The 15,886-nt window shown below is 43.2% G+C and overlaps 1 long non-coding RNA gene across 4 annotated transcripts; it reads left to right on the forward strand.

Annotated features, from left to right (window-relative positions):
• The first annotated feature begins 2,820 nt into the window (after positions 1 to 2,820).
• Positions 2,821 to 5,510, forward strand: LOC119326744. 4 transcript variants are annotated; one of them, XR_005158140.1, is made up of 4 exons: positions 2,821 to 3,285; positions 3,359 to 3,453; positions 3,761 to 3,876; positions 4,348 to 5,510. It is a non-coding gene; the product is annotated as an uncharacterized LOC119326744 (long non-coding RNA). The 4 variants fall into 4 exon arrangements; XR_005158142.1 differs by having other exon boundaries at positions 3,401 to 3,453; XR_005158141.1 differs by having other exon boundaries at positions 3,404 to 3,453.
• The last annotated feature ends 10,376 nt before the right edge of the window (positions 5,511 to 15,886 follow it).

Raw genomic sequence — 15,886 nt, forward strand, 5'->3', positions numbered from 1 at the left:
GGGGGAGCGGGCCGTCAAGTAGAGTTGGTCTCTTCTTTGCCGATGGAAGCAGAAACTTCTGCGCCGCGGGTTGATCAGGACTCCTTTGTTCGGCTGATTTCGAAGTGTGTTTCGTCAGTCCGATTTGCAGTTCGCGTGAACGGTGAGCTCTTGTCATTCTTCACCCCCTCCAGGGGGTTGCGACAAGGCTGCCCGGTGTTACCTTACCTTTTTCTTCTCTGTGCAGAAGGCTTCACAACTCTACTCAACAGTTTTGGTGGAGCTCAGGTAGACAGAGGAATTCGGGTTAGCATCCACTCACCTTGGATAAACCATCTGCTATTCGCAGATGACAGTCTCATTTTCATGAATGCAAAGGTGGAGAGTGCTGCTAGGTTAAACCATATACTGGATACTTATGGATTGTGCTCGGGGCCAAAGTGTGAACAAGGACAAAAGCTCCATCTTATTCAGCCCAAACACGCGAGATCCGGTTAGAGCTGCCCTGAAAGCAACTTTGGGCGTTTCGGTCGAGGCTTTCAGCGAGAGATACTTGGGCCTGCCGACTGCACTGGGTCGGATCACTTCCGGGACCTTTGCCTACATTGGCGAACGGGTGCGGTCGAGGATGAATGGCGGGACTGAGCGCTTGGTTTCTTGCGCGGCAAGGGAAGTCTTGCTTAAGTCAGTTGCCCAATCCATTCCAACATTTACAATGAGTTGTTTCAAGTTAACCAAAAAAGTCTACAAGAGCATCTCGTCGCCGATGGCAAAATATTGGTGGAGCAGTTCCATTGATCGCAAATCTCTCCACTAGATAGATTGGAAGTCCTTATCACTTCCCAAGATCAGAGGAGGAATGGGTTTCCGCGACTTGGAATGTTTCAACATTGCGCTTTTGGGCAAACATGGCTGGAGAATGATGACAAATCCGGAGTCCTTGTGCTCTAGGGTTCTAAAAGGACGCTATTTCCCAAATTCTGATTTTATGAGTGCTTCTGTGCCATGAAACGCCTCCACAACATGGAAGGGTATCATGGCTGGGAGGAAGGCACTAGAAGCCGGCTTGCTATGGCGAATTTGTGATGGTACTTCTGTGAAAAATTGGACTGACCGGTGGCTACCTGGAAAGCTTTCTCTGCAGCCCTCGGTTCAGATCGGGAGCGCCAACCTTTACATAGTTTCAGACCTTATCGATACAGACAACTGGAGCTGGAAAGTTGATCTTATAAGGAGTAATTTCACACCACCTGATGCGGATGCAATCCTGAACCTACCTCTCCGGCAGGGTGGTGGCGACAATTTCTGGGCGTGGGCTCATGAAAGGTCGGGATCCTATACTGTAAAATCTGCGTATCGTGCTCTGATGACCCGTAACGAGCAGCTGGCTCCAGGGGAAGGGATGATTACTGAATCTTCAGAGAATGACAAACAATTATGGACTCGGCTATGGAAGCTCAAGGTGCTACCCAAAGTCCGCGTCTTTTGGTGACGGGTTCTTCGCGGCATCTTGTCGGTCGAATCAACATTGAAATACAGGCATATAGCAACTATGGCCCGATGCAAAATCTGCAAGGGTGCAGACGAAGACATGGAGCACGCTCTCATTAAGTGTTCCCATGCTCAAAGTTTTTGGATAGAAGCTAGGAAATGGCTAAATGTCAAACTGCCACAATTACATCCGATCACTTGGTGCAAGGACATTTTGTGTGACACACGCATCAATGAAGGGGACCGGCCGAAGCTCATCACTGTTATGTGGGCTATATGGACTTCTCGTAATAACATAACACATGACAAAGAGAGCTTGCATCCAGGCCAGTCCCTGAAGCGGATCTAAGAAGCCCTAATGCTGTTGGAGCTTCCCGAAGAACATACTAGGATCATACCTGGTTATGGTTGGAGACCACCCGACTTAGAGTGGCTCAAGATAAACACAGACGCTAGCGTCTCACTGATTGAAAACAGAAGCGGAGCGGGGGGCCTTGCTCGAACCTCATCCGCCTTCGTTGCTGCCTGGAGCAAGCCGCACCATCATGTCACGGATCCGCTCATCGCAGAAGCCCTGGCTTTACGAGACGGAATTATTTTTGGCAAGCTTCGAGGTTTTTCGCGAGTGGTGCTCGAAGTAGATTGTCTAGAGCTGGTACATCTTTGAAACTCACGACAATTTTCGCGCTCTGTCATAGCGCCTATTCTTCTCAAAATTGAAGGGCTAGCCTCAACTTTCCTTAGTTTTGATGTTCATCATATATCGAGACAAGCTAACAATTCAGCGCACCTCTGTGCAAAGCATGCTAGCACATTGGGAGTGACTGATTGTTGGATGGACTCTCCTCCCGGTTTCCTAGTGATGAGCCTTATGGCTGATCGCGCTGGAGCCGCTTATGATTGAATAAAGCTCTATGTTTCCCGCAAAAATAAGGACATACATACATACTGTGTATTGTCAACATGTCAGTTTGGATTATATATGCTGCAAGTTTGCCTCGACCGGCGTCGAAAAAAACACTGCATGGAGCCATCTTCTACCGTGTCTAAACAAAGTCATTAGGACATCCAATATGAAGAGATGAATGTTCCTACAAGCTCTCTCAGAGCTCAGGCACTCTCGACCGTCGGATGCGTTTGCTTGATGGGTTTCCGGCCGTCCGATCGAGCGCATGGAAGAGCTGGGCAGTCGGATCTGGGGCTGGCACTATAGAAATGAATAGTTACTCCTGTTTCGTGCCACTGCGCGTAAATAGCCTGCCCCGCCGAGGGCATTTCCGTCATTTCGCATACAGGCGTATAAATTGTCGTGCCGCCCGTGGAGAAACCCTATCCGCCTCTCTCCCGCACTCGCGCAGCCCCTTTCTCTTCCTCTCGCCCCCTGCCTACTCTCTCAATCCCCACTGTCGCCGCCTCGGTCGCCGGCCGATTCCGGCCGCTCCGGTGAGCTTTGGCGTCGCCCAACACACACATGGCTGCTCCTGGACGAGCTCTACCAGCTTCATGGCGTCGATCTACTTTTCCTCGCCTCATGCGGCCGCCCCCATCGATTTCCCCCGCTAGGGTTTCAATGGTGGGGCTGGACCTCGCCTCCGGCGGCCGGCTGCTCGTTGCCCCGATCTCTCGATCCCCATTGATGCGTCCCTACTGAAGAGAAGATGCAGAGGGAGGATAGGAGGAGGTAGGCGCCCTGGGGCGGGGTGGTCTCGCCGGCCAGAGTTGGATCGAGATCCCGGCTGGCACGCCTCGCCTCCACCTCCCTCTCCCACCTCTCTGCTCCCAGATGTACGAGGAAAAATTGCAGCTCTAAATCTGGTAAATTTCCTCTGAGTGAGATTCATGTATGTGTAGATTTTGCTCAACCTCTTTGTACATGTCCATCTGGCAGTTCTTTCTCCCCTCACTCTAATTGCTCCGTGGCCACCACCAGCAGCCCGAGGAAGTTTCTCTGAAAGGAGGAGCTTGTTGGGACAATCAAGTGAGGTATGCTGCAGTATCTTTTCGTATCATATCATGTGCTCATAAATCAGGTGCCTTTTCATCTGCAAATACAATAAACAACCAAACCATGAAATACTACTATTGGAAGAAAAACCTACAATATTATACTATCATCAATTTTGTGGAAAAGACACTCTTATTTTGAAGGGGATTTCCTGCAATATATTTGGTGGATAATTCATTGCAGTTGATTTTGTATTATAAAATAATTTCAATGACCTGACTGATTTAAAAACTTTTCAGTGCTAACCATTGTTTGCCCTTTCTTGACTGGCAATTTATTGCACAGAAAGTATGCACTCGCCTAGGGCTTGAAGGTCATTGCAAGTGTTGGTGAGACTCTCGAGCAGCAAGAATCTAGATCAACCATGGAAGTTGTCGCTGTACAGACATAAGCAATTGCTGGTACTAACCTTTAGTTTGTGAATATACACCGATTTCCTTCAAATTGTTTGTATCATTGTGTTTATATTCTTTTTAATTCTCTTAGCGTTGATCTTGATGGTTTTGGTGAATGGTCCGTGTATTGCGGGTTTAATTTACTGGCAAGGGACTTTATGCTTGCAAAACCTAGCTACTTTCATTCATTCAGAAACTTTTACCTTCATTGACAATTTTACTTCGCGTCAGTTCTTGACATACTTTAACACTAATGTGAAGGAACAAACTCAAAGTAACTTCCATTGTGAGTAATTTGGCATTGCTAATTTCGTTTGAATAGTTCCATCACAAATTGCTCTCATCTATTGTTGATTGTTAGATAAATCCACATGTTTTGCTTTCCATTCCTATTTTCCGCAACCAATGCACGCAGATTTTGTATAGAATATCTTGTCACCTGAAATGTGTAGGCTGAGATGATTGTTTTATTTGCAGACAAGATCAAGGACTGGACCAACGTTGTCGTCATGCATGAACCAGTGTGGGCCATTGGCACCGGTAAAGTTGCATTACCGGCTTAGGAAGTAAGTTCCTCCGTTCAGGTGTATTGGTGTTTCCGAACTAGCAGGCACAATTCATCTTGTGACCGCTGGGCTGTCTTCTTTCCTTTTCCTGAAATTTGTGACCAAGTGGTTAAAGCCTGAAATTGAAGCTTGATCTTTCTCAAAATTTACCATGGTGTATTTTCATGCTACAGTCAAGCCTTGGATAGAAAATAAACATGTTATCAAGATAATATATCAGTTTTAGAAATACATATTGATATACTAGTGTTTCTTTTTACAGAATTTTGTTTTGCTGTTTTTCTATCTATATCACTCATTTTGTTGACATGTTTATTCAAATGTGCCTAATGTTTCTTTGTTTTTCCTGGTTTCTCAAAACTAACAAATGCTGTTCTCTGACAAATTAGGAGGCTGAAGGTGGTAGCTTTCTGAACTCTCATTTTGGAAAAAATCTGTAGATATGGAGTGCTCATAAAGGAATTACGAATATGATGTTTGCTTCCATTCCCAACTTATGAAATGCATCTTGTGATACTCACGTGCTCGTGCAGCTGCTGCCTGGATTTGCCGCCCCCTCCTCTCCCTCTCACTCATGCCCCATCCCCTGTTCTCCCGCGACGGCATGGATGTGCGGTGTAAGAGGCGGTTCCTCACCGGTTGGACGGCGTTCAGGCGCAACCCCGACGCCCACTGAGTTGATTCCCTCTGGTCGTATAGCTACGCTCCTGGATTTGCTAAATTGATCTGTGGTACTTGTGCTAGGGCGATGATGATTAACCTTGGCTGAAATATGTGTGCCTTTGAGCAATCGAGGCATCTGTGGGTATCAAGTTGGATCCTCCCTTGTGTCTCTACAATCGTTTTTGATCCTGTGATACTTGTTGTTCTGCCCTTGGATGGTCATTCTTGTTGAGTGATAACCAGGGCAGCTCCACTGTATAAACAGATTGATCTCGTGATAAGAGATGATGGGGGTAGGTTATATGATCGAGGAAAGACGAATCTGAGCCCACTATGCAATGAACCTTCAACCCTTTTTATTTGTATTTAAAGGTGTTGCTTATTTATGCTTAAGTTTTTATAGCTGTCTTATGTGGAAGATTTCTTCTCTCTCATACCTTTATTGCATATAAGTTGTTCTTGATCTTTTATTGTTTGTTGTTGGTCCTTGATTTATTCTGGTTAAGATAAACTGTGGGAAATAGTTCTGGATTTGTTGTGTGGTAGTTTGCAAGTGAATTTGTGACTATTTTGGATACTAACCCCAATTAAGGTTATCTTGAAATCATGGATGCGCACGTGGTTTGTGTTCTTTTGTCATGGGGTATCTGTTCTTTTGCACATTGGTAGAAAGTTGGTTACTGTCAGGTAAGTTCATCTCCGTTAATGCCACTCCACATATTTCCTTTATGATGCTGGGCGTTATTTGTTTCTGTGAACACATTTGATGTAGACCCAAAACCTACTACTAAATGTTTCTGTGAATGCATATATCATATTAGTTATATTATTGTTACTTGGTTGTAGGAACATATTCGGAAATCCCTTTTGGAGCTCGGGCTCCAGTGAGGCCTCCAGATTCAGATTTGAAATTTCATTGAAATTCGTATTTTTACATCTCAAAAAAATCTGAAAAAAATCACAGATATACATGAAGGCATAATACACATGTGTGTAAATTTTCAGTTCAAAATACATTGAAATGAGGGCTGTGCAAAAAAGACAAATATGGGGCTGTTTAACACATGATACTATTCATCTTCCCAGGCCACGGATTTGTCTTTTTTGTACAGGTCGCAACTCAAGGTATTTCATCATGAATTTTTACACACATGTGAGTTACATCCTTACATACACGCATATTTTTTTTCAGAATTTTTTGAACCATAAAAGTTTGAATTTGAATTTTTTAAAAATAAAGGCCTCCATGGAGCTCGGCCTCCAAAATGCCTTTCTCTCATCCAATTAGGCATCTGAAGATGCCTTGATTTATAGTGCACTTCTCCTAAATTTAGGTGAACAATCTTGAAAATATTTTACTCTTTCATTCACATTCGAGATGACAGATCATGCTAACAATCAGTCCATGTGATGATCCATTAATCATTTTGTTGAAAGAGCATTTTCTAAAAAAATTGTTCTGTAGTTAGAAGATACATGTACCTCAATACCATGATGAATCAATTCCACCAGTTTGATCTGTTCTAAATCTGAATGTGTTCGAAAACTACATGCCCTTTCTATTGTTTTACTTTAATAACAACATGTGTTTGAGAGTCAAATATAAAATACATTGTATTCATGTTTAATTTATATTTTGTAACTCGATGAGGACCGCTTTTCTCAACCTTTTCCTTTTTAATGTTTGCTTTATTTTTTAGTGAACTAACCAGATGCAAGGTACAATGAACTGAAAGAAGAAGGACATTCTCATCAGAGGTACATTTATTGGTTTGTCCATCTTACTTTTTTACTTTCTGCTCACTCCATTGACGGTTGCCTGAAGGAGGACCAGGACATCGAGTTAAGATGGGTTGCCTCTGATTTGCCTTGTTGCGGTTGGGATGCCTCGCCTCCTTGACACCCTCCTTGAGACTCAACATGAGGCAAGGTGAGCTGCTGTTGGTTCTTAGGTTGAGAAGGTTTGTCAATGATTGATGTGGTGTGTGTTGGATGATTGTACATTGTTTAACCCAGGAGACTGTAGCCACCACCAGATCCCCCCCTCCCCGTGTCCTCGTGCTCCTTTTGTTGCGTGCGTCTGCTGTTGTCGCTGGCTGCTGCGCTGCTGCGCTGCTGCTGGTTGCCTTGCCTACCGCTGCTCTGCTGTTCTGCTAGGCGCTGCTACTGCCGTTTCCTACTGCCGCTAGCTGCTGCTCCTACCACTGTTGTTGTTGTTGCTCCATGCACTGCTGACCCGCTTGCTGCCGCCGCTGCCCGTCGCTGCTACTGCTGACTGCTGGCCATGGACGAGGGGCTGTTTGTGTCTGTGTGTGTGTGTGTAGTGTGCGTGTGTGGACGGTTGTGCCCCTGGCAAATGGGGCCAGCCCTATGAGTTTAAATATAATTAGGTTTCACAATTTTCCGCAAAAAAAATTAGGTTTCACAATTAAGATGCCCCTGGCAAATGGGGCCAACCCTATAATGTGATCGTGACAGAAAAATATTTATTTGTTATATACCTGCAACTCACTTTGTTTACTTTCACAACACCATTTCATTTTTTGACAGTGGGTTAGACAAGTGTTGTTTTCAGGCGTTTTTTGCCTATTAGTTTTTTTAGTTTTCCTGTGTCGGTTTCTCTGGTCCGGCATATAAGTTACTTAGTTTGATTACTGCATCTAAAGTTTATTTCTGCTTCTACTTCTATTTCTACTTAATTTCTGTATTTACATTTAAATTATTTCTGCACCTACTTTATTTCTCTTCGCTCTCTATCTCTCTCTGTGTAGTTCTGGATTAGGCTTATCTGAACTACTTAATGTGACAAAATATCTTAAACAAGCTCTGTGATTTCCTATACTCTCTTATATTATCAAAGAAAAAAGAACTGCTCTTATATTATATTTGTTAGTTCCTTTATACTCCAAAAGAAAATAGAACCGACTAACAAAACTCTGTCAATTATGAATAATGCAGTGTATATAAGTCTGGGGCCCCTTTTGTTTCATTTGTTGCTCAGTTAGTTGTTGTTCTTACCTGCTGTTCTGATTTTGTTTTCTAGGTGCTGTATAGGATATGGTTAAAGATTGTTATGATTTATATCGATGTTGTTGATTATCAAAATCAGTGGATATTATCTAGGGTGCTTCTCCTTTAGATTTGATGTACTATGTCTTCTAGCTTATACTAGATGATTTCTTTCAATGTTTTCTGATAATTATGGATATGTATCTAATAATCTTATTTTGGCGTGAACAAATTACTCATCTAGCATTTCTTCTATTGCAGTTATGTATATTTTTCTTTACATGGTTACTGCACTATTGAAGTAGTTGTATTCTGGCCTCTTTCCATTTGACCTGGCTTGGCTGACCATAGCCCAGAAATAACATTTAGTTCTGGTTATTTTGATCGAGTAAGTGACGCCTAAATGTTATTGATTTCTTGGATTGTTCATTATCTTTAGCCATGCCTGGTATTGAATCTGAATGTTTCCATCTCTGGTACCATGGCACGGTGTTGGCGGCGGCATCTTGGTGAAGAAGAGCATGACAGTGGCTTAGGCAGGAAGATGACAGTGGCAACCCGATCTATATGAATTGAGAAACTTTCCTTTCTTTCTAAATGTGCTGATATGCTCTTCATTGATATATCATATCCTTTTCTATACTATTCACATAATGATTTTGCTAGCAGGATATCCTAAACAATCTGAAAAATAGATAGTTTGAATGATGCACATGTTATTAACTTCATACATTATTTTGAGGAAGAGTTCAAGCCGTGTATGTTTTTTTAGAGGAATCCATCTATGTTTTTGCTATCCATTTTTAGTTTTTAGCTATATGGCAGTGGTACTTTTTAGTTCATGTTGCTTGAAAAAATAGTTGTTTGTAGACTGTGCATACGATTGACACAACCTAAGTCTGCTAGCACATATGTGTTATTCGTACCTCATATGTGTTATTTAATTCAACACTCGCTGCAAATATACATTATTTTGAGGATAATGTGACTTGAAGTTTAATTTTGACCTTTGAGTATGTAGTTCTGCACTACAATGCTTTTGTGACGCGTATATTAGCTACAGTTCATTGTTTATGCTTCCTATATTAGGTGTCACATTTATATGTTGCGCTCATTCGGCAGCCCGAAAACTAGACTGTCTGATCCACGTGTATGGTGGCTATGAATGTTAGATCATGTAGTAATGCTTTTTCCTTTTTCTGGGAGAGCATTTGGCTGCTAACAAACATTGTGTTGTTTATTGTACGAGGGCGTTGAGCAGAAGAACCAAGTAGAAACTGCTCAGGCCTTACTTGTGTAGATGTGATGCCTTGGCATATATAACAGAAATATATTATTTCAAATCAAACATTGTCGTGTGTTCTGAATCAGTGCTTCCCATCAAATAACAGAAATTAGTGATTCAAATTGATATGGGGGTGGTTGTCGGGGATATACCCCGTGGTATGACCCGGCCGGAGATATGACCCGTCTGGGATTGGATGTTTTATTGGTGATTGGATGTTTTATTGGTGACCCAGCAGACTATAAGTTGGCGAGAACAGTTAAGCAGGTTAAGCTGGCGGGAACAGTTAAGCTTTGTAACTCGGCAGACACAGTCATATAACCCGGCGGACACAGTCATGTAACCCGGCAGACACATTCATATAACCCGGCAGATATAGTCATGTAAGCCGGACTGTTAAACCGGCAGATGTTAAGCCAGGCGGTAAGCCAGATGGTAAGTCAGATCATAAGCCAGACGGTAAGCCAGATTGTAAGAAGCCCAAGACGTTAAAGAATCCCATGGAGAGAAGCCCATGATGAGAAGTCAGAACAGTTTAAGTCTTAGTCCGAGATGGACTCTACATGTAACCCGCCCCTCTAACTTATATAAGGAGGGGCAGGGCACACCAAGAGGGACAGGCAAGAAAATCTCTAAGGCAAGACACAAAGAGCCGGCTTACCGGCGGCTCTCTTATGATCAGAATGAGACCTAGCCACAAACAGCATGTAGGGTTATTACCGGATGATGTTTCCCGGGGCCCGAAGCTGTCTAAATCCTTGTCTTATGTTGCGTCTCTCGATTCCGCTCAACCCCTCTCAAGCTACCACATAGATGCGTTGGCCTCGCGACTAAGTTCTCACACTAAGGACATCTGCCGTGATAATTCCATGACAGTTGGCGCCCATTGTGGGGCTTGCGCATGGTGGTGTTGAGTTCTTGAAGGGATCTTGTACAAGGATCGAGAAGGTCACAAAGTTCCGGAGGAAGAAGAGTTATTGCGGAAGGATTTACATTGCCTCGAAAGTAGGTAGTCAGATCGAAGACCCGTCGGAGGTTCAAGAGAAAATTAGGGTTACAATTTGTTCGTTGACGAGAGTCGCCAACACGAGTCGCCGAGATCAACAAAAGCGAGATCAACAAAGTGCCTTGAACTCGTGTTTGACTCACTTTCTTGATCCTTGTGGGCCTCGCGACCAAGTCAAACACGACTTCGCTTTTGTTGATCTCGGCGACTCGTGTTGGCGACTCTCCGCAACGAACAAATTGTTGGCGACTCTTGGGCTTCTTACAATCTGGCTTACCGTATGGATTACGATCTGACTTACCATCTGGCTTACCATCTGGCTTACCGCATGGCTTAACATCTGCCAGCTTAACAGTCCGGCTTACATGACTATATCTGCCGAGTTATATGACTGTGTCTGCCGGGTTACATGACTGTGTCCGCTGGGTTATATGACTGTGTCCGCCGGGTTACAAAGCTTAACTGTTCCCGGCAGCTTAACCTGCTTAACTGTTCCCGCCAGCTTAACCTGCTTAACTGTTCCTTCCGGCTTATAATCTGCCGGGTCACCAATGAAACATCCAATCCCAGCCGGGTCATATCTCCGGCCGGGTCATACCGCGGGGTATATCCCCGACATTAGTGTTGCGGAACGTAGCAGAAATTCAAAATTTTCTACGCATCACCAAGATCAATCTATGGAGATTCTAGCAACAAGAGAGAGAGGGAGTGCATCTTCATACCCTTGAAGATTGCTAAGCGGAAGTGTTACATGAACACGGTTGATGGAGTTGTACTCGCGGTGATTTAAATTGCGGAAGATCCGATCTAGCGCCGAACGGACGGCGCCTCCGCGTTCAACACACATACAGCCCGGTGACGTCTCCTCCTTCTTGATCCAGCAAGGTAAGAGGAGAAGTTGAGGGAGAGCTCCGGCAACACGACGGCAGGGTGGTGGAGCTTGTGGTATTTCTGCAGGGCTTCGCCAAGCTCTACGGAGGAGGAGGAGGTGTTGGGAAGGGAGAGGCTGCGCCAGGGACAAGGGTGCAGCTCCCATGCACCTCCCCACTATATATAGGGGTGGAGGGGGCTGGTTTCTTGCCCTCCAAGTCCATTGGGGCGTTGGCAAAGGTGGGAGGAAAGAAATTCCATCATTTCCTTCCCCACTGATTGTTATCCCCCCTTTTTAGGGATCTTGATCTTATCCCTTCGGGATATGATCTTATTCCTTCTAAGGGGGGATCTTGGTGCGCCTTGACCAGGGGTGTGGGGCCTTGCCCCCACTACCCACATTCATGTGGGTCCTCCCTTGCAGGTGGGCCCCACTCCAGAACCTTCTAGAAACTTTCCGGTACAATATCGAAAAAACCCGAACATTTTCCGGTGGCCAAAATAGGACTTCCAATATATAAATCTTTACCTATGGACCATTCCGGAACTCCTTGTGACGTCCGGGATCTTATTCGAGACTCCGAACAACTTTCGGTAACCACGTACAATTCCCATAACAACTCTAGCGTCACCGAACCTTAGGTCTGTAGACCCTACGGGTTCGGGAATCACGTAGACATGACCGAGACATCTCTCCGTCCAATAACCAACAGCGGGATCTGGATACCCATGTTGGCTCCCACATGTTCCATGATGATCTCATCGGATGAACCACGATGTCAAGGATTCAAGCAATCCCGTATACAATTCCCTTTGTCAATCGGTATGTTACTTGCCCGAGATTCGATCATCGGTATCCCAATACCTCGTTCAATCTCGTTACCGGCAAGTCACTTTACTTGTTCCGTAATGCATGATCCCGTGACCAACTGCTTAGTCACATTGAGCTCATTATGATGATGCATTACCGAGTGGGCCTAGAGATACCTCTCCGTCATACGGAGTGACAAATCCCAATCTCGATTCGTGCCAACTCAACAGACACTTTCGGAGATACCTGTAGTGCACCTTTATAGTCAACCAGTTACGTTGTGACGTTTGGTACACCCAAAGCATTCCTACGGTATCCGGGAGTTGTACAATCTCATGGTCTAAGGAAATGATACTTGACATTAGAAAAGCTTTAGCAAACGAACTACACGATCTTGTCCTATGCTTAGGATTGGGTCTTGTCCATCACTTCATTCTGCTAATGATGTGATCCCGTTATCAATGACATCCAATGTCCATGGTCAGGAAACCATAACCATCTATTGATCAACGAGCTAGTCAACTAGAGGCTCACTGGGGACATGTTGTGGTCTATGTATTCACACATGTATTACGGTTTCCAGTTAATACAATTATAGCATGAACAATAGACAATTATCATGAACAAGGGAATACAATAATCATCATTTTATTATTGCCTCTAGGGCATATTTCCAATAGTCTCCCACTTGCACTAGAGTCAATAATCTAGTTCACATCACTATGTGATTGTAATGAATCCAACACCCATGGGGTTTGATCATATCTCGCTTGTGAGAGAGGTCATTAGTCAACGGGTCTGAACCTTTCAGATCCGTGTGTGCTTTACGAATCTCTATGTAATCTTGTAGATGCAGCTACCACGCGCTATTTGAAGTTATTCCAAATAATTGTTCTACTATATGAATCCGGTTTACTACTCATAGTCATCCAGATTAGTATCAAAGTTTGCATCGAGGTAACCCTTTATAACGAACTCTTTTACCACCTCCATAATCGAGAAAATTCCTTAGTCCACTAGTTACTAAGGATAACTTTGATCGATGTTCTGTGATCCATTCCTGGATCACTCTTGTACCCCTTGACTGACTCATGGCAAGGCACACTTCAGGTGCGGTACACAGCATAGCATACTGTAGAGCCTACGTCTGAAGCATAGGGGACGACCTTCGTCCTTTCTCTCGCTTCTGCTGTGGTCAGGTCTTGAGTCTTACTCAATACTCACACCTTATGACACAACCAAGAACTCCTTTTTTGCCGATCTACTTTGAATTCCTTCAAAGTCTTGTCACGGTATGTATTAATTTGAAAGTACTATTAAGCATTTTTGATATATCCTTACAGATCTTGACGCTCAATGTTCAAGTAGCTTAATCCAGGTTTTCCATTGAAAAACACTTTTCAAATAACCCTATATGCTTTCCAGAAATTCTAAATCACTTCTGATCAACAATATGTCAACAACATATACTCATCAGAAACTCTATAGTGCTCCCACTCACTTCTTTGGAAATACAAGTTTCTCATAAACTTTGTATAAGCCCAAAATCTTTGATCATTTCATCAAAGCGTATATTCCAACTCCAAGATGCTTACTCCAATCCTTAGAAGGATTGCTGGAGCTTTGCATACTTGTTAGCATCTTTTAGGATTGACAAAACCTTCTGGTTGTATCACATACAACCTTTCCTCAAGCAACTCGTCGAGTAAACAATGGTTTTTGACATCCTATCTGCAAGATTTCATTAATAATGCAGTAACTGCTAATACAATTCCAACAGACTCTTAGCATCGCTATGAGTGAGAAAGTCTCATTGTAGTCAACTCCTTGAACTTGTCGGAAAATCTCTCAGCGACAAGTCAAGCTTTCTTAATGGTGACACTTACCATCATTGTTCGTCTTCCTTTTGAAATCCATCTGTACCCAACAGCCTTACGACCATCAAGTAGTTCTTCCAAAGTCTACACTTTGTTTTCATACATGGATCCTCTCTCGGATTTTATGGCCTCTAGCCATTTGTCGGAATCCGGGCCCACCATCGCTTCTCCATAGCTCGTAGGTTCATTGTTGTCTAGCAACATGACTTCCAAGATAGGATTACCATACCACTTTGAAGTAGTACGCATCCTTGTCGACCTACGAGGTTTGGTAGTGACTTGATCCGAAGTTTCATGATCACTATCATCGGCTTCCACTTCAATTGGTGTAGGTGCCACAGGAACAACTTCCTGTGCCCTGCTACACACTGGTTGAAGGATGGTTCAATAACCTCATCAAGTCTCCACCATCCTCCCACTCAATTCTTTCGAGAGAAACTATTCCTCGAGAAAGGACATGTTTCTAGAAACAATCATTTTTGCTTCCGGATCTGAATTAGGAGGTATACCCAACTATTTTAGGTGTCCTATGAAGATGCATTTATCTGCTTTGGGTTCGAGCTTATCTGGCTGAAACCTTTTCACATAAGTGTCACAGCCCAAACTTTTAAGAAACGACAGCTTAGGTTTCTCTAAACCATAGTTCATACGCTGTCATCTCAACGGAATTACGTGGTGCCCTATTTAAAGTGAATGCGGTTGTCTCTAATGCCTAATCCATAAAGGATAGTGGTAATTCAATAAGAGACATCATGGTATGCCCCATATCTAATAGGGTGCATCTATGATGTTCGGACACACCATCACACTATGGTGTTCCAGGCGGTGTTAGTTGTAAAACAATTTCCACAATGTCTTAATTGTATACCCAACTCATAACTCAGATATTCATCTCTATGATCATATCATAGACATTTTATCCTGTTGTCACGATGATCTTCAACTTCACTCTGAAAATACTTGAACCTTTCAATAATTCAGACTTGTGTTTCATCAAGTAAATATACTCAGCATCTACTCAAATCATCTGTGAAGTAAGAACATAACGATATCCACTGCGTGCCTAAGCACTCATTGGACTGCACACATCAAAATGTATTTCTTCCAACAAGTTGCTTTCTTGTTCCATCTTAGTGAAAACGAGGCTTTCAGTCATCTTGCCCATGTGGTATGATTTGCATGTCTCAAGTGATTCAAAATCAAGTGAGTCCAAATGATCCATCTTTATGGAGTTTATTCATGCGTACATAACAATAGACATGATTCGCATGTCTCAAACTTTTCAAAAACGAGTGAGTCCAAAGATCCATCAACATGGAGCTTCTTCATGTGTTTTATACCAATATGACTTACATGGTAGTGCCACAAGTAGGTCGTACTATCATTACTATCTTATATCTTTTGGCATGAAAATGTGTATCACTACAATCGAGATTCAATAAACCATTCATTTTAGGTGCAAGGCCATTGAAGGTATTATTCAAATAAATAGAGTAACCATTATTCTCCTTAAATGAATAATCGTATTGCAATAGACATAATCCAGTCATGTCTATGCTCAACGCAAACACCAAATAACAATTATTTAGGTTTAACACCGATCCCGATGGTAGAGGGAGCGTGCGATGTTTGATCACATCAACCTTGTAAATAGTTCCAACACATATCGTCACCTCGCCTTTAGCTAGTCTCCGTTTATTCCATAGCCTTTTATTTCGAGTTACTAACACTTAGCAACCGAACCGGTATCTATTACCATGGTGCTACTAGGAGTACTAGTAAAGTACACATTATTATAATGTATGTCCAATACATACTTCTGTCAACCTTGCCAGCCTTCTCATCTACCAAGTATCTAGGGTAGTTCTGCTTCAGTGACCGTTCCCCTCATTACAGAAGCACTTAGTCTCAGGTTTGGGTTCAACCTTG

Source organism: Triticum dicoccoides, chromosome 6B, assembly GCF_002162155.2.
Source record: "Triticum dicoccoides isolate Atlit2015 ecotype Zavitan chromosome 6B, WEW_v2.0, whole genome shotgun sequence".
In the NCBI taxonomy this organism is placed as follows: Eukaryota; Viridiplantae; Streptophyta; class Magnoliopsida; order Poales; family Poaceae; genus Triticum; species Triticum dicoccoides.